The sequence below is a fragment of the Ranitomeya variabilis genome, chromosome 3 (assembly GCF_051348905.1).
Source record: "Ranitomeya variabilis isolate aRanVar5 chromosome 3, aRanVar5.hap1, whole genome shotgun sequence".
NCBI classification, from domain to species: domain Eukaryota; kingdom Metazoa; phylum Chordata; class Amphibia; order Anura; family Dendrobatidae; genus Ranitomeya; species Ranitomeya variabilis.
The window spans coordinates 559,639,505-559,662,203 of record NC_135234.1 but is presented as its reverse complement, the minus strand read 5'-3'; the positions used below and the strand labels follow the sequence as shown (position 1 = coordinate 559,662,203).

The following is a 22,699-nucleotide window of genomic DNA, read 5'->3' as shown; positions in this document are numbered from 1 at the left end:
TTTATATCATTTTTTTATGTTTTGGCGCTTTTATACGATAACTATTTTATAGAAAAAAGAATTATTTTTGCATCGCTTTATTCTGAGGACTATAACTTTTTTATTTTTTCGCTGATAATGCTCGTTTTTTGCGGGACAAGATGACGTTTTCAGCGGTACCATGGTTATTTAAATCCGTCTTTTTGATCGCGTGTTATTCCACTTTTTGTTCGGCGGTATGATAATATAGCGTTGTTGTTTTTTGCCTTGTTTTTTTTTTTTTTTAAACGGTGTTCACTGAAGGGGTTAACTAGTGGGAGAGTTTTATAGGTCAGGTCGTTACGGACGCAGTGATACTAAATATGTGTACTTTTATTTTAATTTTTTTATTATTTAGATAAAGGAATATATTTATTGGAACAATATATTTTTTATTATTATTATTTATTTAGGATTTTTTTTTTTTTTCACACATGTAATTTTTATTTTTTTTAAACTTTTTTACTTTGCCCCAGGGGGGACATCACAGTAAAGTGACAGATCGCTGATCTAACACTTTGCTGTGCACGGTGTCAGATCAGCGATCTGACATGCACAGCAGTGAGGCTTCAGGGTGCCTGCTCTGAGCAGGCGCTGTGAAGCCACCTCCCTGCAGGGCCCGGATGCAGCCCTGTGGCCATTTTGGATCCGGAGACTGCTCGGTACAAGGTGAGCACATTGCCTTGTACCGATCGTCTCAGGGAAGCACGCAGGGAGCCCCCTCCCTGCGCGATGCTTCCCTATACCGCCGGCACACTGCGATCATGTTTGATCGCAGTGTGCCAGGGGTTAATGTGCCGGGGGCGGTCTGTGACCGCTCCTGGCACATAGTGCTGGATGTCAGCTGCGATAGTCAGCTGACACCCGGCCGCGATCAGCCGCGCTCCCCCCGTGAGTGCGGCCGATCGCTCTGGACGTACTATTTCATCCTTGGGAAGTAGGGCCCACCCCACATGGACGGAATAGTACGTCCAACGGCAGAAAGGTGTTAAAAGACTGAACATGCAATTTAAGAATATTGCAATGATTGTGGTCAGTCTTCCTCCCCACTTATCCTTGTGAACTTGTTTTTAGTTTTCTGACTGCTACCTTTATGTACGTTATTAGGCTGTTCATTTTGTACTTGCTGTGCTTTATGTTTCGTTTCCCACCTAGTCCGTCACCTGCCTGTTTTTCATATGAATCTCATTCCCATTTATGATTCTAAAATGTACAGTATAACTAACACAATGCCTGGAAAAGCTTGCTCGGATGAGTGTATGATCAATAAAATTTAGTATTTCATATTATATTATCTGTTACCTTGCAATATTTTAAATTTATTTTTATATGTATGGTGTAGTATGTATTTTTTTATTTATGGTCTTTTTTGTAAAAAAGAGTAATAGATTTTTGTACATTTATTGTTTTCATATTGCCCCTTGAACAACTTTTTGGAATATTATCACTACTAATGATGGTACTGTGTATATTATAGCTGTTACTTTTGGTACTACTGCTGGTACTATGTGCGCAATGTTTACAGTACAGTTGTATTGGTGCATTCTGTGCTATACAGTACATCTGATACTTGATCGTAATATTGTATGTGTATAATACAAATCCTATTCTATTCATATATTATTATTGCAATCAATAGAGGCATTTTTTCTCATTATTTTAATAATACAGTGCAAGGAAAAGTTTGGACACCCTATATTACTGTTATTGTGAACACTTAAGCAAGTTGAAAAGGAAGTAATTTCTAAAAGGCTTAAAGCTAAACAAAAAAAATATATAGATATATTGTCATTTTTTACATTTTAAAAGTTACAAAAAGTAAAATGGGCCAATGCAAAATTTTGGGCACACTTGGAGATTTGTGTGCTCAGATAACTTTGACCATGGTTTCAGACCTTAATTAGCCTGTCAGGATTATGACTTACTCACTATCATTGTCATGAAAGGCCAGGTGATGCAAATATCCCAGCTTTATAAAACCCATCCTCCTCTAACCTTGTGCAAAAAAACAGCAGCCATGGGTTCTTCTAAGCAGCTGTCTAGCACTCTGAAAATGAAAATGGTGGAGGCCCACAATGAAGTAGAATGCTATAAGAAGAAAGCAAAGTGGATTCTATTTGTTCTTTCCTCACTTCGAAATTTAACTAAGAAATCACAGTTGGCAAGAACAGTGGATTTCAAGATAAGGTCTAGAAGATCAAGCAAAATTTCAGTGAAAGCTGCTTGTAGGATTGTTAGATAGGCAAATCAAAACTCCCGCTTGACTGCAAAAGACCTTCAGAAAGATTTAGTAGACTCTGGAGACATCAGCATAAATATGGCCTTCATGGAAGAGTCATCAGAAAAAACCTCTCCTGCTTCCTCACCATAATATTTAACGTTGTAATTATGCAAAATAACATCTTAAAAAGCATTTTGGAAGCAAGCCCTATGGCCTGATGAGGTTAAAATAGAACTTTTTTTTGGCCACAATGATCAAAAGTATGTGTGGAGAAAAAGGGCACAGAATTTCAGTAAAAGAACATCTCGCCAACCATTGCGCGTGGATGTAGATCAACCATGCCTTGAGGTTATGTTGCAGCCAATAGCACATGGAACATTTCATGGGTAGAAGGAAGAATGGATTCAATGAAAATTCAACAAATTCTTGATGCAAACGTAACACCATCTGCAAAAAAAACAAACTGATGTTGAAAATGGTAATGATCCTAAACACGCTTCAAAATCCATAATAGACTATCTCAAAAGACATATGCTGAAGGTTTAACAATGGTTCTTACAGTCCCCTGATCTGAACATCATTAAAAATCTGTGGCTAGACCTCAAAATAGCAGTGTATTCAAGACATTCCAGGAATCTCACAGAACTGGACAAATTTTCCAAGGAAGAATGGATGACAATCGTTCAAACAAGATTTGAAAGACTCTTGACTGGCTATAAAAAGCATTTACAAGCTGTGATACTTTCAAGTAAAGATGAAAATATACATATATTACTTGCCTTAAATACAAATGAAATGTTTCATTTTTAACTTTAGGTCTCTTAGAGATTATTTCATCTTCAAGTTGCTTAACTGTTCACAGTAACAGTAATTTTGACCAGGGGTACCCAAACGTTTACATGTCACTATACATTCCATATATCTATAATATGCAACACATTTTTGGAATTTCAATCACTAGGTTTCTGTTGATTTAATTATTTTAATTGGGAAAATTGCAATCACTGGGCTCTTTGCTGCAAATAGTGGAAAGTTTATTTTGCCTGTAAATGGAGGGAAAGATTACTAAACATATGTTTTTCACACCAAACATAACAAGCTATATTTCCTGACAATGTAAACGTAGACAACAAAAGTCTCATTCAGATGTCCATGTTCAATCTCTGTTTTTCACAATAGAACATTACAGTCAATAGGTTGGTTGACGTATCTTTTTTATGGTCACAAAGAAAGAAGACATGTATGCTTTTGATTTAGAATAATTCACTAGTCCATATGATGATGTAAAACGCGTTCAACATATATTAGTTGCATCCTAATGCTGTCCATTTTTATTGACTGCTCCCTATGAGAATCTTTGAGAAACTCTCATTTTTAAATGTTTAATTAAATAACTATTTTTTTTTTTTTCATTCGAGAAAAACTGATGAAACCCTAATGGTAAAAACTGACAGAAAAATCAGATGAAATTCTGATCTAAAACTGTCATTAAAATTTGTCCTTTTTTCATTTTCAAGAATGACATCTGAATGAGGCCTGAGGAATAGAAGAGATGATCAACATTTATTACAGTGGCTATTGGTGAGTGAATATACGGCACATTTGTATGCACTTTGTAGCATGGCTTGGTTGACTTACTTTAGACCAGTTTTACTGGCAATTGGTGCATATTAATCCATGTTCCATAATTGGCAATCCACACTCCCTTGTTAGGTGAGATATATGAAGTCTACAAAATGCTTAAAGAAGCACTCCCACTGAATGTTTTATTCATTAAATGTGTGTTTATGCATGTAATGTAGTTTGAGTGTATTAATATCCTCACCTACCATCCCTTTCTCTAGTATCCAGTATTGATTTCCTCTGCTTCTGAGTGATGTAGGAGCATTTCTATGCTCTATGCATGAGCCAGAAGTCGATTTTTCAGTCTGCAGAGTGGTGACGTCACAGAGAAGCATAGAACAACGGCACTGGACATTGGAAAAAGCAGAGGTAGGTGAGTATATTTATGCACTCTCTTTAAATTACATACATGTACACACATTAAATAAAATAATTTGTGGGAGTGGCGCACAGTATTTCCACTAGAATTCTGTGGTAATTTACGCTAGATAACTGACATACGTTTCGTGATACAGGAAAAGTAATTGTGTATATAATTATGTAAAACTAGATGGCAGCCCGATTCTAAAGAATCGGGAGTCTAGAATCCATATATACTTTATTTATTCAAATGTAAGAATAATACAATTAATAAATAATAGTAAGAAAGAACAAAAAATGGCTGCACTCACCAGCTCTTGACAATTCTTGACAGTACGGCACATTTCTGATTGGTCGCTCGCGGCAGGCGGCAACCAATCAGAAAAGTGCCGCGCACCACGAAGGCATATATCTTTGTCCACCCTGAGCGGGTGTAGGACGCTGGTGACGTCACTTATCTCCGGACATTATCTCCGGACAAAGCCACGGAAGTTGGCACAAATTGCCGGAAGTAGTATTCTAGGCAATTATATATTAGATTTTAATGTTATCAGTGTTTACCTTTGAACGTTTATATTGTATTGTCCTGTCACCAGCCATGTGTACGATTATCGGCCGAAAGCCTCTCTGGAACCAATAATCACCCCATGTAAAGGTATCTTTATAAGTTAAAGATTCAGAATACTATGACTTTTATCATATCCTGAACAGTCAAGTTTTTTATGAACCGTTAAGGTTTTCTGGTTGAAGTAAAAAAAACTCTGAGTGTTTACAGTTTGAAACCATAAAATGTTGAAAAATTATGTCATTCTTGAGTATATCACTCAATGGTGCTCATAAACGTGTCAAATTTGATCTATAATATACTTTAATATACGTTACTTTAATCTTTAATATACTTAAGAACAGGGCCCCAGACATCACACAGGGGGTCTGAAACACCGCACAGTGGTCCAAAATATTGCTGTGCTCTGCCTGGGGCCCCTGTGCTCTGCCTGGGGCCCCTGTGCTCTGCCTGGGGCTACTGTGCTCTGCCTGGGGCCCCATATGCTGCCTGGGGCCCCTGTGCTCTGTCTGGGGCCCCATATGCTGCCTGGGGCCCCTGTGCTCTGCCTGGGGCCCCATAGGCTGCCTGGGGCCCCTGTGCTCTACCTGGGACCACTGTGCTCTGCCTGGGGCCCCATATGCTGCCTGGGGCCTCTGTGCTCTGCCTGGGGCCCCTGTGCTCTGCCTGGGGCCCCATGTTCTGCCTGGGGCCACTGTGCTCTGCCTGGGGCCCCATAGGCTGCCTGGAGCCCCTGTGCTCTGCCTGGGACCACTGTGCTCTGCCTGGGGCCCCATATGCTGCCTGGGGCCCCTGTGCTCTGCCTGGGGCCACTGTGCTCTGCCTGGGGCCCCATGTTCTGCCTGGGGCCACTGTGCTCTGCATTGGGCCCCATAAGCTGCCTGGGGCCCCTGTGCTCTGCCTGGGACCACTGTGCTCTGCCTGGGGCCCCATATGCTGCCTGGGGCCCCTGTGCTCTGCCTGGGGCCACTGTGCTCTGCCTGGGGCCCCATATGCTGCCTGGGGCCACTGTGCTCTGCCTGGGGCCCCATATGCCGCCTGGGGCCCCTGTGCTCTGCCTGGGGCCCCATATGCTGCCTGGGGCCCCTGTGCTCTGCCTGGGGCCCCTGTGCTCTGCCTGGGGCCCCATGTTCTGCCTGGGGCCCTGTGCTCTGCCTGGGGCCACTGTGCTCTGCCTGGGGCCCCATATGCTGCCTGGGGCCTCTGTGCTCTGCCTGGGGCCCCTGTGCTCTGCCTGGGGCCCCATGTTCTGCCTGGGGCCACTGTGCTCTGCCTGGGGCCCCATAGGCTGCCTGGGGCCCCTGTGCTCTGCCTGGGACCACTGTGCTCTGCCTGGGGCCCCATATGCTGCCTGGGGCCCCTGTGCTCTGCCTGGGGCCACTGTGCTCTGCCTGGGGCCCCATGTTCTGCCTGGGGCCACTGTGCTCTGCATGGGGCCCCATAAGCTGCCTGGGGCCCCTGTGCTCTGCCTGGGACCACTGTGCTCTGCCTGGGGCCCCATATGCTGCCTGGGGCCCCTGTGCTCTGCCTGGGGCCACTGTGCTCTGCCTGGGGCCCCATATGCTGCCTGGGGCCACTGTGCACTGCCTGGGGCCCCATATGCCGCCTGGGGCCCCTGTGCTCTGCCTGGGGCCCCTGTGCTCTGCCTGGGGCCCCTGTGCTCTGCCTGGGGCCCCATGTTCTGCCTGGGGCCCTGTGCTCTGCCTGGGGCCACTGTGCTCTGCCTGGGGCCCCATATGCTGCCTGGGGCCACTGTGCTCTGCCTGGGGCCCCTGTGCTCTGCCTGGGGCCCCTGTGCTCTGCCTGTGGCCCCATATGCTGCCTGGGGCCCCTGTGCTCTGCCTGGGGCCCCTGTGCTCTGCCTGGGGCCCCATGTTCTGCCTGGGGCCCCTGTGCTCTGCCTGGGGCCACTGTGCTCTGCCTGGGGCCCCATATGCTGCCTGGGGCCCCTGTGCTCTGCCTGGGGCCCCATATGCTGCCTGGGGCCCCATATGCTGCCTGGGGCCACTGTGCTCTGCCTGGGGCCCCTGTGCTCTGCCTGGGGCCCCTGTGCTCTGCCTGGGGCCCCATATGCTGCCTGGGGCCCCTGTGCTCTGCCTGGGGCCCCTGTGCTCTGCCTGGGGCCCCATGTTCTGCCTGGGGCCCCTGTGCTCTGCCTGGGGCCCCATATGCTGCCTGGGGCCACTGTGCTCTGCCTGGGGCCCCTGTGCTCTGCCTGGGGCCCCTGTGCTCTGCCTGGGGCCCCATATGCTGCCTGGGGCCCCTGTGCTCTGCCTGGGGCCCCTGTGCTCTGCCTGGGGCCCCATGTTCTGCCTGGGGCCCCTGTGCTCTGCCTGGGGCCCCATATGCTGCCTGGGGCCCCTGTGCTCTGCCTCGGGCCCCTGTGCTCTGCCTGTGGCCCCATGTTCTGCCTGGGGCCACTGTGCTCTGCCTGGGGCCACTGTGCTCTGCCTGGGGCCCCATATGCTGCCTGGGGCCCCTGTGCTCTGCCTGGGGCCCCATATGCTGCCTGGGGCCACTGTGCTCTGCCTGGGGCCCCTGTGCTCTGCCTGTGGCCCCATGTTCTGCCTGGGGCCACTGTGCTCTGCCTGGGGCCACTGTGCTCTGCCTGGGGCCTCATATGCTGCCTGGGGCCCCTGTGCTCTGCCTGGGGCCCCATATGCTGCCTGGGGCCCCTGTGCTCTGCCTGGGGCCCCTGTGCTCTGCCTGGGGCCCCTGTGCTCTGCCTGGGGCCACTGTGCTCTGCCTGGGGCCCCATATGCTGCCTGGGGCCCCTGTGCTCTGTCTGGGGCCCCATATGCTGCCTGGGGCCCCTGTGCTCTGCCTGGGGCCCCATAGGCTGCCTGGGGCCCCTGTGCTCTACCTGGGACCACTGTGCTCTGCCTGGGGCCCCATATGCTGCCTCGGGCCCCTGTGCTCTGCCTGGGGCCCCTGTGCTCTGCCTGGGGCCCCATGTTCTGCCTGGGGCCACTGTGCTCTGCCTGGGGCCCCATAGGCTGCCTGGGGCCCCTGTGCTCTGCCTGGGACCACTGTGCTCTGCCTGGGGCCCCATATGCTGCCTGGGGCCCCTGTGCTCTGCCTGGGGCCACTGTGCTCTGCCTGGGGCCCCATATGCTGCCTGGGGCCCCTGTGCTCTGCCTGGGTGTAGGACACTGGTGACGTCACTTATCTCCAGACATTAGCTCCGGACATTATCTCCGGACATTAGCTCCGGACATTATCTCCGGACATTAGCTCCGGACAAAGCCACGGAAGTTGGCACAAATTGCAGGAAGTAGTATTCTAGGCAATTATATATTAGATGGGCATTTCCTGAAGGAAATACATGGTGCTTGAACAGCGCTACCAGCTTTACAGCAGCACTTTTCACACACGGGACTGGGGAGCGCGCTTACTTTTGCACCCGGGGCCGGGGGCGCGCTTACTTTTGCACCCGGGGGTGCACTTACTTTTGCACCCGGAGGCGCACTTACTTTTGCACCCGGGGTGCACTTACTTTTGCACCCGGGGGCGCACTTACTTTTGCACCCGGGGGCGCACTTACTTTTGCACCCGGGGGCGCACTTACTTTTGCACCCGGGGGCGCACTTACTTTTGGGGCCGCACTTACTTTTGGTGGGCGGGGCTCCTCGGCCTCCGATTTGGTTGGTGGGGCCCCTCGTCCTCCGATTTGGTGGGTGGGGACCCTCGGCCTCCGATTTGGTGGGCGGGGACCCTCGGCCTCCGATTTGGTGGGCGGGGACCCTCGACCTCCGATTTGGTGGGCGGGGACCCTCGGCCTCCGCTTTGGTGGGCGGGGCCCCTCGGCCTCCGATTTGGTGGCCGGGGTCCCTCTGCCTCCGATTTGGTGGGTGGGGACCCTCGGCCTCTGCTTTGGTTGGCGGGGCCCCACGGCCTCCGATTTGGTGGGCGGGGTTCCTCTGCCTCCGCTTTGGTGGGCGGGGCCGCTCAGCCTTCGATTTGGTGGGCGGGTCTCCTCGGCCTCCGATTTGGTTGGTGGGGCCCCTCGGCCTCCGATTTGGTGGGCGGGGCCCCTTATCCTCCGATTTGGTGGGTGGGGACCCTCTGCCTCCGATTTGGTGGGTGGGGCCCCTCGGCCTCCGATTTGGTTGGCGGGGCCCCTCGGCCTCCGATTTGGTGGGCAGGGACCCTCGGCCTCCGATTTGGTGGTCGGGGACCCTCGGCCTCCGCTTTGGTGGGCGGGGCCCCTCGGCCTCCGATTTGGTGGGCGGGGACCCTCGGCCTCCAATTTGGTGGGCGGGGACCCTCGGCCTCCAATTTGGTGGGCGGGGACCCTCGGCCTCCGATTTGGTGGGTGGGGACCCTCGGCCTCCGATTTGGTGGGCGGGGCCCCTCGGCCTCCGATGTGGTGGGCGGGGCCTCTCGGCCTCCGCTTTGGTGGGCGGGGCCGGGCCCCTCGGCCTCTGATGTGGTGGGCGGGGCCCCTCGGCCTCTGATTTGGTGGGCGGGGCCCCTCGGCCTCCGATTTGGTGGGCGGGGACCCTCGGCCTCCGATTTGGTGGGCGGGGACCCTCGGCCTCCAATTTGGTGGGCGGGGACCCTCGGCCTCCGATTTGGTGGGTGGGGCCCCTCAGCCTCCGATGTGGTGGGCGGGGACCCCTGGCCTCCGATTTGGTGGGTGGGGCCCCTCGGCCTCCGATTTGGTGGGCAGGGACCCTCGGCCTCCGATTTGGTGGGCGGGGACCCTCGGCCTCCGATTTGGTGGGTGGGGACCCTCGGCCTCCAATTTGGTGGGCGGGGACCCTCGGCCTCCGATTTGGTGGGCGGGGCCCCTCAGCCTCCGATGTGGTGGGCGGGGACCCTCGGCCTCCGATTTGGTTGGCGGGGCCCCTTATCCTCCAATTTGGTGGGCGGGGACTCTCGGCCTTTGATTTGGTGAGCGGGGACCCTCGGCCTCCGATTTGGTGGGCGGGGCCCCTCGGCCTTCGATTTGGTTGGCGGGGCCCCTCGGCCTCCGATTTGGTGGGCGGGGCCCCTCGGCCTCCGATTTGATTGATGGGGCCCCTCGGCCTCCGATTTGGTGGGCGGGGACCCTCGGCCTCCGATTTGGTGGGCGGGGCCCCTCGGCCTCCGATTTGGTGGGCGGGGACCCCCGGCCTCCGATTTGGTGGGCGGGGACCCTCGGCCTCCGATTTGGTGGGCGGGGACCCTCGGCCTCCGATTTGGTGGGCGGGGACCCTCGGCCTCCGATTTGGTGGGCGGGGACCCTCGGCCTCCGATTTGGTGGGCGGGGACCCTCGGCCTCCGATTTGGTGGGCGGGGCCCCTCGGCCTCCGATGTGGTGGTCGGGGCCCCTCGGCCTCTGCTTTGGTGGGCGGGGCTCCTCGGCCTCCGATTTGGTTGGCGGGGCCCCTCGGCCTCTGATTTGGTGTGTGCTCTGCCTGGGGCCACTGTGCTCTGCCTGGGGCCCCATATGCTGCCTGGAGCCCCTGTGCTCTGCCTGGGGCCCCATATGCTGCCTGGGGCCCCTGTGCTCTGCCTGGGGCCCCTGTGCTCTGCCTGGGGCCCCATGTTCTGCCTGGGGCCCCTGTGCTCTGCCTGGGGCCACTGTGCTCTGCCTGGGTGTAGGACACTGGTGACGTCACTTATCTCCGGACATTAGCTCCGGACATTAGCTACGGACATTAGCTCCGGACAATAGCTCCGGACAATAGCTCCGGACAAAGCCACGGAAGTTGGCACAAATTGCAGGAAGTAGTATTCTAGGCAATTATATATTAGATAAAACAAAATAGGCAAATGCACTTGACAACTCTCTAATAACAGACATATGTAAAGGGTCTTGAAATTTTATTTTTTTCTTATTATTTGATCCATCATAATATGCTAAGTGATGTATATTAATACTATATTTATTCTTTTCTTATGCAGCACTTTCATTAATCAAAACTAGACCATAGAGCAAGAAAACAATTCTTTTCTTGTTGAGCTTGCCTCTAGGTGTTGGCACTAGTGGTCTGTTGGCACCTTCCTCTTATGTGCTTGGGATAACATGACTTGTTCTAACATGAGAAGAGCTGACAAAAATAAGATAAATGTCAGCCACGGTGAGTAATGAAAATTATAATTGCATAATATGGCTTTGATTTAGGAGGAACATCTACAGCTAGAAAAAAAATATATTCAGTGATGTTTTGAAACATCTATCCAATCAATGGCAAAAAGTACAGATCCAGACTTTACAATGAGTCTGACACTCCAAAAATGCATATTAAACTAGCTGTACAGTGATAAAAGGGACTCATAACATGTAAAAATCATAATAGCGCTGAATATTTTAGCGGTACAGTGCTTGAAAAAACTAGTTTCTATTCAAATGTCCCGTAAGTGAGAAGATTTTGGTGCACCCTTTCCATAAACAATGGCTCAGTGCAATGCTACACCCTTCTAATATTTTGGGGGCTCACTCAGTTTCCTATTGATAGAAACTGAGCTCGGCCATGTGAAGACAGCATCAGTGCTGAAGAATACAATGTAGGTGGAAAAGTTTTCATGACTAAAGTATGTTTTTTTACCTCAATTCTTCCATGAAGACCACTACTTTATTTACTGCCAGTTTTGAGCTGATGTCATCTCTGGACATCTTCTAATATTATAGGGTAATAAGCATTATGTGTCTTTCATCTGTGGCACTAAGTTTCATTGGACAAACAAAATGGTAATGTTCCTTTTCTTGGTGTCCTCAAAAGCAAAGAAATACAGTCCAATATTTATCCATCACTCAATATCATCAGAGAGAAATCTGATTGGCTCCTAATTTAATCTGCAGCATGACAGGGACCCCAAACATGTATTTATTTTGCAGCAGATCATCATCTACAAACATGTAGGTTTGAGCTCATTGCCCTGCTGCAGAATAAATCTGGAGCTGAACAGATTCCTCTGTGATGATGTTGCATGATGAATAGGAATCTGCCTGTATTTATGCTAATTGTGGACTCCAAGATATGAGCATCGTTATAGAAAATAGCCAAATCATTCAGCAAAAGAAACTTAGTGCAGCAGATAAAAGACAGATCGTGCTTAGTTCCATTACAAATCAAAAAATGGCCAGCGGCTCAGAACTGTCAGCAACCAGTGGGAAGTTTGGCCAGCAAAAAACACACCTGCCTACACTGTATGTGCACTGACACTGATGCTGTGCATGCGTGGCAAGGCTCATTCAGCATTTCTTATATCAATAACAATAATACATTTCACAAAAAAAATCTCTGATTTCCTGGGAAATACAGTATGTGTAAAACCATGAGTTTACTTTGGATTAATTGAACATGTTTTGAGCTATGTAATGCAAACATAGCCTTTTTAATGTCCAAACAACTTTTACTTATCTGGCTAGGGTGAAGACGAATGGTAACAGGAGAAAACCAACAGTTTATTTCACAACACACTGCAGTATCAGACTTTTTGAAGGCCATATAAATTGCATAAACTGTCTAAAAATTATCCTTTTTAGGCCGGGGTCACACTGCTCTTGCATCAAGTCCAGGCACTGCTGCCGGCACTTGGGACCAGAGCGTTCAGCTGAATAGAAATCTATGCAGCCGCAAACTCCGGTCCCAAGTGGTGGCGGTAGTGCCGGGTATTGTTGTGAGAGACTCACGCGAGTTTCTCGCATTACACACTCAAGTGTGACCCTGGCCTTAGGGTAAAAATGCATGCACTGCTGTTCTTCAAAGGCAGGTTGTGCAAATTGAAGAAGCTGTGGCATTTTCACATGGTTGGGTGCAACAATTGTCCTTGTTTCAGAGGTATTAAAGAGCTTTGCATTTTTCTTTTTTATGAGATGTCAAAAAATTATGTTTTCAATAGAGAGACAAAACAGGTGTATTGTATTATTTTTAATGTAAAGTAATGGCCTTTCATCAAGATGTGAAAAAAATATCCAGTTTTTGTGGTCTGCAAGTAGATTGCTAGTCATAAAATCATTAGGCAATTTATTAAGTCTTGTTATCAAGCTATCCAAAAATGATACTCTTATTTGCAGAGACAACAGAGTGGCATTGATTTAAATAAAAATAAGTTCTGGCTTGTTGGAATCGCTGCTTTTCAAAAATTAGCCCTATGTCCAGAGCTGTTTATTCAGGGTACAAAAACAAAAGGGTACATTTCCCAGCATCAGTAGTACAGTTGAGAACTATGAAATACAGTGGGCAGCAAGGAGATGTATAGGTGTCCACTGGCTGTGCCAGCAGCAGCACACTATAGAGTTCATGTGGGGCAGGCAACGAGATGTTTAACAGTTTACGGTCAGCCCCAGCAGCAGCAGTACCACAGTATAGCTGTCTATCATCACTGGCAGCAGCAGAATGGTATAGACGACAGTCAACCGACAGGCAAGCAGAAAGCTTGTATGGACAATTTAATCATTAGCATCAGTGATGGGTGCATGAAAGTCTTCACTGATCCATGCCTGGTTCATTTTGACAAATGTCAGGTGTTCCACACTTGTGGCAGATAACCTGGCATGCTTTGTGTGACAAATCCACCAGCCAAACTGAATACATTTTCTGATATGACGCTGGCTGCAGGACCCAAAAGAATTCCTAGAGCAAACTGGGTCAGTTCTTGCCACTGACCTAAATTGTTAGGACAGGGTCCCTCTAACGAATTCACATCTGATGCTAGTGCAGCGGGTGCAATATGCTAACGACCCTTGGCTCTATCTCTGCTGCGAGCGGGAGCCGAGTCAGTGCTCTGTGATCTGATACTCTTGCATGAGAAGATCTCAGGACACCTGCTGAGGAGACGGAGAAGTTAATTTCTCCATGTCCTCTGCTTCCGTCATCGGCAGGAATCACTGTACTCGAGTGATATCCTAGTGCAGTGCAATGTTTCACACTCACCCGTAGAGTTATATGGGTGAGTGCCATTCAAATTCAGCATGCAATCACAGCACGCTGCAATTTTTTTTCCTGTCTGACAGCAATCTGATTGGAGGAGGAAGAAAAAAACGCACAGGAGAACAAAACAGTAGGATTAAATTGGTATGAATGCAATCCGATTTTCAATCGGATTGGTTTCGTCCAATTTAATCACAAGTTGGAGCAAGCCCTTAAACAAAAACTTTTGGGATTAAGTCTCAGGATATCTTTCTTGAGGATGAACATGTGTGTGTGTGTTTGATTGGTGAAAGCTTCGCAGAGCAGATTACAAAGCTTATTCTGTTGGTATGACAATTTTGCTCCTTTTTGGAATCCGGAATCGGGACTAAATTCCCCATTTGGATTTTTATAACTAGGTGCTACAAGCATGGATATCAAAAAGTCATCCCTTTGCTTGCCTACAAGCATTGCAGCATTCAGCTTTCCATGCCTGCCAGCACAATCGAGGGCCTTGTGCTATGCTCCAAAGTTGGGGATAACATTAATGTTCTAATAATGTGAAATATGTTTTGCATATGCACTAGAATACTAGAACTGTTACACTGTTTCTGCAGAGATCTGTAATGTTTTATGCATTTTGATTTCCTCTTTTACAATCTTTATAATGTTCTTTAAAGAAGTCTGATACAGCATTTCATAGAATATTTCATAAACTATAACTAACAAATTAAAGCTGCATTCTGAAATGCTATAATATGTAAACATTGAATATATAAAATTGGAACTGCATTACTGCTGTAGAAAGCAAATAATGAAGATACGTAGTGCACAAAGTGGCCAATTCATGTGAGCCTAACAGCCAGCGACAAGATGTAGTCTTTTATTGAGACCCTTAACCAAACATGATGCCTCTCCTGGGCTAAAAGCCTTAATTATATGGGCCACTAGGATAAAGATCTATTTAAAATTACCTTAGGATGATTGTAGGAGTGCTCAGTCAAAAGGAATGTACTCTTGGCATTTCATTATTGGGAAGCCCAAGGTGCCACACCATGGATATAAGGAACTTCGACTCTAACTTGATCCTCAACTTACTTATCCGCTCATCTTCCATTGAGGCTGAGCACAACTACTATTTTGCAAAACTCAGGATGATTTAAGTGGTACGGCAATGAATATGGTGAACTTTTGATGAGATTCCATACAAAGGCATAACTGAATGTCTATTGCATGGGTGCACATATAGCTAACTGACAGCCCAATGTAGGTAGAACACAAAAAGTTACATAAAGCAGTAGATGAGCATGATGATAGTGATCATAACAAAAATATGGCACTGCCTGAAGATGCAGCCTAGCTGCTAGAGAAATAATCAAGACATGAAAGAGGACAGCTTGAGCCTTGTTCACATCCCTTTACAGTTTAGTGTAGCACTCGCATTTCTGCCTGCAGTCCCACTGTCCCTGCAGAGACACCAGCATACTCACCGCCGGGGCTCCCCTCCTGCTCCTTCCGGGTCTGCTGCCTGGGGTGAGTGCACTCCTAGCAGGTCTCCAGTCACTGTGCTTATGGCGCACGTGCTGCACACTTCCTCTTTCTTAAAGGGGTCGCCCATGTTCCTCTAAAGTGTCCTCAGCCAATAGCTGGAGGTCACTTACTATTTAAAGCGCCTCCTCCAACTTGGAGGTGCCTGTGCAATGTTGTGTTTGTTCCTAACACTCTTGTCAGTTCTCAGGTCCCAGTGTTTGCATTTAGTCTGCGGGGGAAATCATAGAGCTTGGGGACTAATGTGGGGGCAATTATACAACTTGTGGGCTAATACAGGGGACATTTAACAGCTTGTGGACTCATTTTGGGGCCATTATTACACTTGGGAACTAATGTAGGGGCCATTATACAACTTAGAGACTAATGCAGGGCCATTATGCAGCTTGTTCACTAATACATGAACCATTATACAGTTTAGGGACTCATGCAGGGTCTATTATACAGCTGGTGGACTAATTCTGGGGTCATTATGCAGCTTGTGGACTAATGCAGGGGCCGTTATACAGCTTGGGGACTAATGCAGGGGCCATTATACAGCTTGGGGACTAATGCATGGGCCATTATAAATCTTGTGGACTAATGCAGGAGCCATTAAACAGATTGGAGACTAATGTGGGGGTTATTATACAGCTTAGGAACTAAAGCAGGGTCCATTATACAGTGCGGGAGCTATTGTGGGGGCCATTATACAGTTTGGGGATTAATGCAGTTGCAATTATACAGTGTGGAAGCTAATGTAGGGGAAATTTTACAGTTCGGTAACTAATGTGGATGCCAATATCCAGTTTGGAAGCTAATGGTGAGTGCCATTATACAGTATGAGGGCTAATGCACAGGCCATTATACAGTCTGAGGGCTACTTTGGGTGTCATTATACTGTGTTTTGGGGCAGCAGTGATTTCATAATACTAAGTGTAGTGGAGCTGTGGGCTGATCATACTGTGTAAAGTGCAGCTGTGGGCCCATTGAAAATTGTAAAGGGTGCTATGGGCCCATTATATTGTTTAGAAGGTTGTTATGGGAACATCATATTGTGTATAGATGAGCTGTGTGTGCATCCTGCTGTGTATAAAGATGAGCTGTACATTGGTGGACTCGGGATATTATTCGATGTTGATATTAAGTTTTAGACGCATTATTATATGCGCACTCAAAGTACTGTAACAGTCAAATGTGTACAGGGGGAATTTTTACTCTTTAGGGGCAAAATGTGGACACTTTTTTTCAGCATTTGCACAGGTCATTAATATTTTTAAGGGGCAATTTTACCATATAGGGGGCACAAAGGAGCCATTATTGCAATGTAAGTGGCATAGAGGTGAGTATTATTACGTGGGCAGTAATAAGAGCCATTATTGTACATTGAACATTGCAGCAGCAGCTCTGTATTGGGGTATTAGGAGTAAGAGTTTGTGCAGGTTGGAATAGATGGGGACAGTACTGGAAATGTGAAAAGTCAGATGTGTCAGGCTGGAGAAGTCTTTATGTTGATATGGGCCAGATGGAACAGATGAGAAAAGTGAACAACTCTATAAGAAAGAATATCAGCTGTAAGTCACTATCAATAAGTGTACTGTAATAGCTCATATGTACTGCAGGACTGGTATCCACCACTATAATGGTCATCATATGGCAATAATATGGATCTTGGTCTTTTTAGAGATTTTTTTTGCAAAAATAGCATGGTCATCTGTTGAGGTATCCCTATACCCACGATTAGGCTGCACCACAGTGGGTATAATAAGGATAACTGGCTAGGGGCCCCCTCAGATGTTTCGTCCCCCTCTAAGCTGAACCCCTAGCTACTCCTCTAACAAGAAAAGAACCCATGAAAGTGGACATATATACCAGGATGTGGCCCAGGATGGGGTCATATATGCCAGAATGGAGAACATACAGTATATACCAGCATGAAGTACATATATACTAGGAAGGAACCCAGGAAGGGAAGTATATATGTCAAAATGGGTAATACATATACTACTAAAGGGTGAAGGAAGTGGGCAAATTTACCAGGATGAGGGACATACAGTGGGGCAAAAAAGTATTTAGTCAGTCAGCAGTAGTGCAAGTTCCACCACTTAAAAAGATGAGTGGAGTCTGTAATTTACATCATAGGTAGACCTCAACTATGGGAGACAAACTGAGACAAAAAAATCCAGAAAATCACATTGTCTGTTTTTTTATCATTTTATTTGCATATTATGGTGGAAAATAAGTATTTGGTCAGAAACAAACAATCAAGATTTCTGGCTCTCACAGACCTGTAACTTCTTCTTTAAGAGTCTCCTCTTTCCTCCACTCATTACCTGTAGTAATGGCACCTGTTTAAACTTGTTATCAGTATAAAAAGACACCTGTGCACACCCTCAAACAGTCTGACTCCAAACTCCACTATGGTGAAGACCAAAGAGCTGTCAAAGGACACCAGAAACAAAATTGTAGCCCTGCACCAGGCTGGGAAGACTGAATCTGCAATAGCCAACCAGCTTGGAGTGAAGAAATCAACAGTGGGAGCAATAATTCGAAAATGGAAGACATTCAAGACCACTGATAATCTCCCTCGATCTGGGGCTCCACACAAAATCCCACCCCGTGGGGTCAGAATGATCACAAGAACGGTGAGCAAAAATCCCAGAACCACGCGGGGGGACCTAGTGAATGAACTGCAGAGAGCTGGGACCAATGTAACAAGGCCTACCATAAGTAACACACTACGCCACCATGGACTCAGATCCTGCAGTGCCAGACGTGTCCCACTGCTTAAGCCAGTACATGTCCGGGCCCGTCTGAAGTTTGCTAGAGAGCATTTGGATGATCCAGAGGAGTTTTGGGAGAATGTCCTATGGTCTGATGAAACCAAACTGGAACTGTTTGGTAGAAACACAACTTGTCGTGTTTGGAGGAAAAAGAATACTGAGTTGCATCCATCAAACACCATACCTACTGTAAAGCATGGTGGTGGAAACATCATGCTTTGGGGCTGTTTCTCTGCAAAGGGGCCAGGACGACTGATCCGGGTACATGAAAGAATGAATGGGGCCATGTATCGTGAGATTTTGAGTGCAAACCTCCTTCCATCAGCAAGGGCTGGGTCTTTCAACATGACAATGATCCAAAGCACACCACCAGGGCAACGAAGGAGTGGCTTCGTAAGAAGCATTTCAAGGTCCTGGAGTGGCCTAGCCAGTCTCCAGATCTCAACCCTATAGAAAACCTTTGGAGGGAGTTGAAAGTCCGTGTTGCCAAGCGAAAAGCCAAAAACATCACTGCTCTAGAGGAGATCTGCATGGAGGAATGGGCCAACATACCAACAACAGTGTGTGGCAACCTTGTGAAGACTTACAGAAAACGTTTGACCTCTGTCATTGCCAACAAAGGATATATTACAAAGTATTGAGATGAAATTTTGTTTCTGACCAAATACTTATTTTCCACCATAATATGCAAATAAAATGATAAAAAAACAGACAATGTGATTTTCTGGATTTTTTTGTCTCAGTTTGTCTCCCATAGTTGAGGTCTACCTATGATGTAAATTACAGACGCCTCTCATCTTTTTAAGTGGTGAAACTTGCACTATTGCTGACTGACTAAATACTTTTTTGCCCCACTGTATATATCAGGTAGGATCACAATATGGGGGCATATACACTAGAATGGGAGACATATATACCAGAAAGCTGCCCAGGATGGGGGGCATATATACCAGGGTGTGGGACATATATATATATATATATATATATATATATATATATATATATATATATATATGTAATCAGGATATGTGACCTATATACCAGGAAGGAACCTAGGATGAGGGGCATATACAGTATACCAGGAAGGGGTACAGGATAGGGGATATTACTTCATAATGTGTATGGGGCAACCCGTATGTCCTTGTAGGATTCAGACTGCTGAAAGGGCACATACATCTGACCAACATGGGAGGGTTAGGGCCAAATCTTGCGTCGGTGCCCATTGGACTCTAGTCTTACATCATTGGCCATAGTACTAGCAGCAGATTGGCAAATATCCATCAGTTTTTTTCTCTCATTAACCCATACATTCACTGTGGAAAATAAAATCTGTCTTTTTTGCATACAAGAAAAAACTATGATGCAAATTAATGGGACAATTAATCAGTACTGTATTTTAACAGCTTTGTAGTAGAAAGTTTGCTTTAAAGTTACACCTCAGCAATTCTTTTTTCACATGTTTTGCAATATTCTAGTTGTATAATTACTTTCATCCCAGTTTAGTGGCACTCAGATTTTTGGACTCTAAGCCATGGGAAACTGTGTAAAATGATCTCCCATCTGACTATTAATTAATTACATCTTCTACTATGTAAACAGGTCAACCTCTATAATAACGACATCAACAACTATCAAATCTTTCCAGCAGCTCTCAGACCCATCTTCTCCCATCCATCTCCACAATTCTTTTTTCTCTGTGTTTTCCCCACAAATATAAACATACTGCCATACATAACAGCTGTTTATAGATGTACTAGATGGTGGCCCGATTCTAACGCATCGGGTATTCTAGAATATATATAGTAGTATATAGCACAGCCCACGCAGTATATAACACAGCCCACATAGTATATAGCACAGCCCAGGCAGTATATAACACAGCCCACGTAGTATATAGCACAGAGACGTAGTATATAACACAGGCCACACAGTATATAACACAACCCACATAGTATCTAACATAGCCCATGTAGTAAATAGCAATGTGGGCACTATATCCCTGTTAAAAAAAGAATTAAAATAAAAAATAGTTATATACTCACCTTCCGGCGGCCCCGGGGTCCAGCCCAGGTGTTTAGTGATGCTCCTTGCGACGCTTCGGTCCCAAGAATGCATTGCGGCAATAACACGTGATGATGTAGCGGTCTCGCGAGACCGCTACGTCAACTCCGGTCATTGCCGCAATGCATTCTTGGGACCAGAGCGTCGCGAGGAGCGGGAAAGGCGCCGGAAGGTGAGAATATAATGATTTTTTATTTTTTTTATTATTTTTAACATTAGATTTCTTTACTATTGATGCTACATAGGCAGCATCAATAGTAAAAAGTTGGTCACTCAGGGTTAATAGCAGCGTTAACGGACTGTGTTACACCGCGTTATGCTGTGGTGTAGCGCAGTCCATTTAACGGACTGCTAAACCGCAATGGGGGCACTGACTGGAGGGGAGTAGGGAAGGGTGAATTCGCGGCCGGACAATGTCCGGCCGCGACCAATCAGCGATGCAAGATTTCCGTGACAGACAGACAGAAATGACCTTTAGCTGATTATATAGACAGATAATTCCACACAACTCCTCTGTCTCCCACTGCTTGATTATATTATTTGTAAGTGCAATGTGCATACATTTCTGTGTACATCATTGAGAAGCAGCTTCACTTCAGGTTCGAGTGAAAATATTAGATTCATAAATCCTGTAAAAATGTAGTGAAGTAATTCTTAACTGCATAACTGTGTGAAATGTACAGTATGACTAGTTTTTACATAATTGTGACATGGCTAATGACACCCATGAGCACCAAATTCCTGTAATGCATCCTGACATTTTGACAGGAATGTAACCTTGAGTGTTTGTTTTTGAAGGGAGGTGAGAAAAATGAGCTTACACCAAAACCAGGAGTGGATCTTAAAGCATCAGTCCAGCATTTGTTTTTTTTTAGTGCTGGAGTGGATCTACAAATCAAAGGTCCCTGACCATACTCCTATACTTACCAGCTGTCATCTTCACCTTATATCGGTGCTGATCCGGTCCCTCAGTTCTATCTTGTGACAGCAACTTCTGACTGACCAGAATTCGGCCCTAATGTTAAAAACCTCTCAGTGTAAGTCTATGAGAGTCAGAGCAAGATTGCTATAGAATTACATTGAAAAGTGATCTCCAGTTCACTCCAGCAAATAATGGAGTGATCCTAATAGTCACAGACTGCTGAAGACCGACAAGAGCGGAGTTGATAAAAGGTGTAGACAATGGCTGGTAAGTATAAGACTCGATGCATGGACCTTAGATTAAAAGCATCACTCCAGCGCTGCAATAAAAAAAAAAAATGTTGGAGTGGCGCTTTAACAAAACCTATACTTTTTTTATTTATGCGCTTCTGCTTTTAGTATAAAATGGTGATGCCAATACTGACTAACTATGTTCTTAAAGTTGCCTAAGATTACATAAATACTTTATACTTAAAGAAGCACTCCATTAAAAGTTTTTATTCTCTTCATATATTGCAATTATCATATTATGCAGCACTTTGTACTTACAATTTCTCATTTTGCCTTTCTACCCAGTAAATTATCTTATATTCTATGGTCTATGTAGAAAAAGGAAGTCTCTTGTCCCTGCAGGACTCATTCCCCTTTTCAACTCCTGACCCAGCTGCTCATCTCCTCCCCCTTGCCATAGACTTTTTCAGTGACTCTTGATTTTTGCAGAGAAAATTGACCTCCTGTTTCTAGATAGAAATTATGTCATAGACCTAATGGAAAACAGAAGAATTAATTGGGTACAAGGGAAATATGAGGAATTACAAGGGCACAATGCTGTATAATACGAAAATTGCAATATATTAACAGGATAAAGTGCTTCCTTAAAAAGAAAGTTTACTGTAACCTACCATAACTGACCCAGCTGCAAAAGTTTTAGTGTGAGCAGGTCACTAGATGCAGTGACAGACAGGAGGCAGAACAAGAGTTAGCAGATTTATTAACAGGAGTATACTCCACACAGGGAGGTAGGGGATTAAGCAGGGGGCATGGGAGGTGATATGAGCATGATATGAGTGCAGGGTGAGGTAAAAGATAAAGCAACTGTTCATGAAAGAGTTAACTTAACAGTCCGCTGGCTTCCTGGCCGCAGGGTCTTTTGTTCTAATGGTGACGCCCAGGCAACTGGCATGTGTTGACTCCTGAATCATCCTGAAGAAGCTGGAGGTCAGGTTCCCGGTTATGGCGATGACTTCTCCTTGTTCTCCTTGTGGGGTCCTGGATCCAAGGTTCATCATGCAGGGTGTAGCACAGCCTGTAACACTGCCGGAGTGTGACTCAGCTTGGCAGTAGTATGCAGATGAGAAATGACACAGTCCTAGATCAGTCACCCGGTCTGTCTTAGGTGGCATGCCCACAGTAACCACCAGCCAGGAGCGTCTGTAACATTCAGTCAAAGAAGAAAACAGGCACCCAGCAGGTCCTTGTCCACAGTCAGTGTACCTGGACTCAGGGAATCTACAGCGTGGGCTTGCGCCAATACGATGCTCAGAGCAAGGAGCACCTACTTCTCCCTGCTGCATGCTCTGTCTTCCTGCCAAGTCTGTCCTCCCTTTCATGCATACAGGACCTTTTATCTTAGTCATGCCCCCTGCTGACAAGTTCAAAGGTCTGTCCAGGTTGGAAAGCTTTCCCCTTGACACAGAGGCGGAGCTAGCGGTTTAGCTCAATGGGGCAAAACATCTGAGTGGGCCCCCAGCCAGGTAACCCTGATTACAACTATATA

The 22,699-nt window shown here is 46.7% G+C and overlaps 1 long non-coding RNA gene across 1 annotated transcript in view; it reads right to left on the bottom strand.

Annotated features, from left to right (window-relative positions):
• Positions 1-945: 945 nt before the first annotated feature.
• LOC143816598 (uncharacterized) overlaps positions 946-22,699 on the bottom strand; it is a 52,245-nt gene continuing 30,491 nt past the window's right edge. The window contains exon 3 of the long non-coding RNA XR_013223964.1: positions 946-2,686. This is a non-coding gene — a long non-coding RNA (uncharacterized LOC143816598). The remainder of the gene's footprint in view (positions 2,687-22,699) is intronic.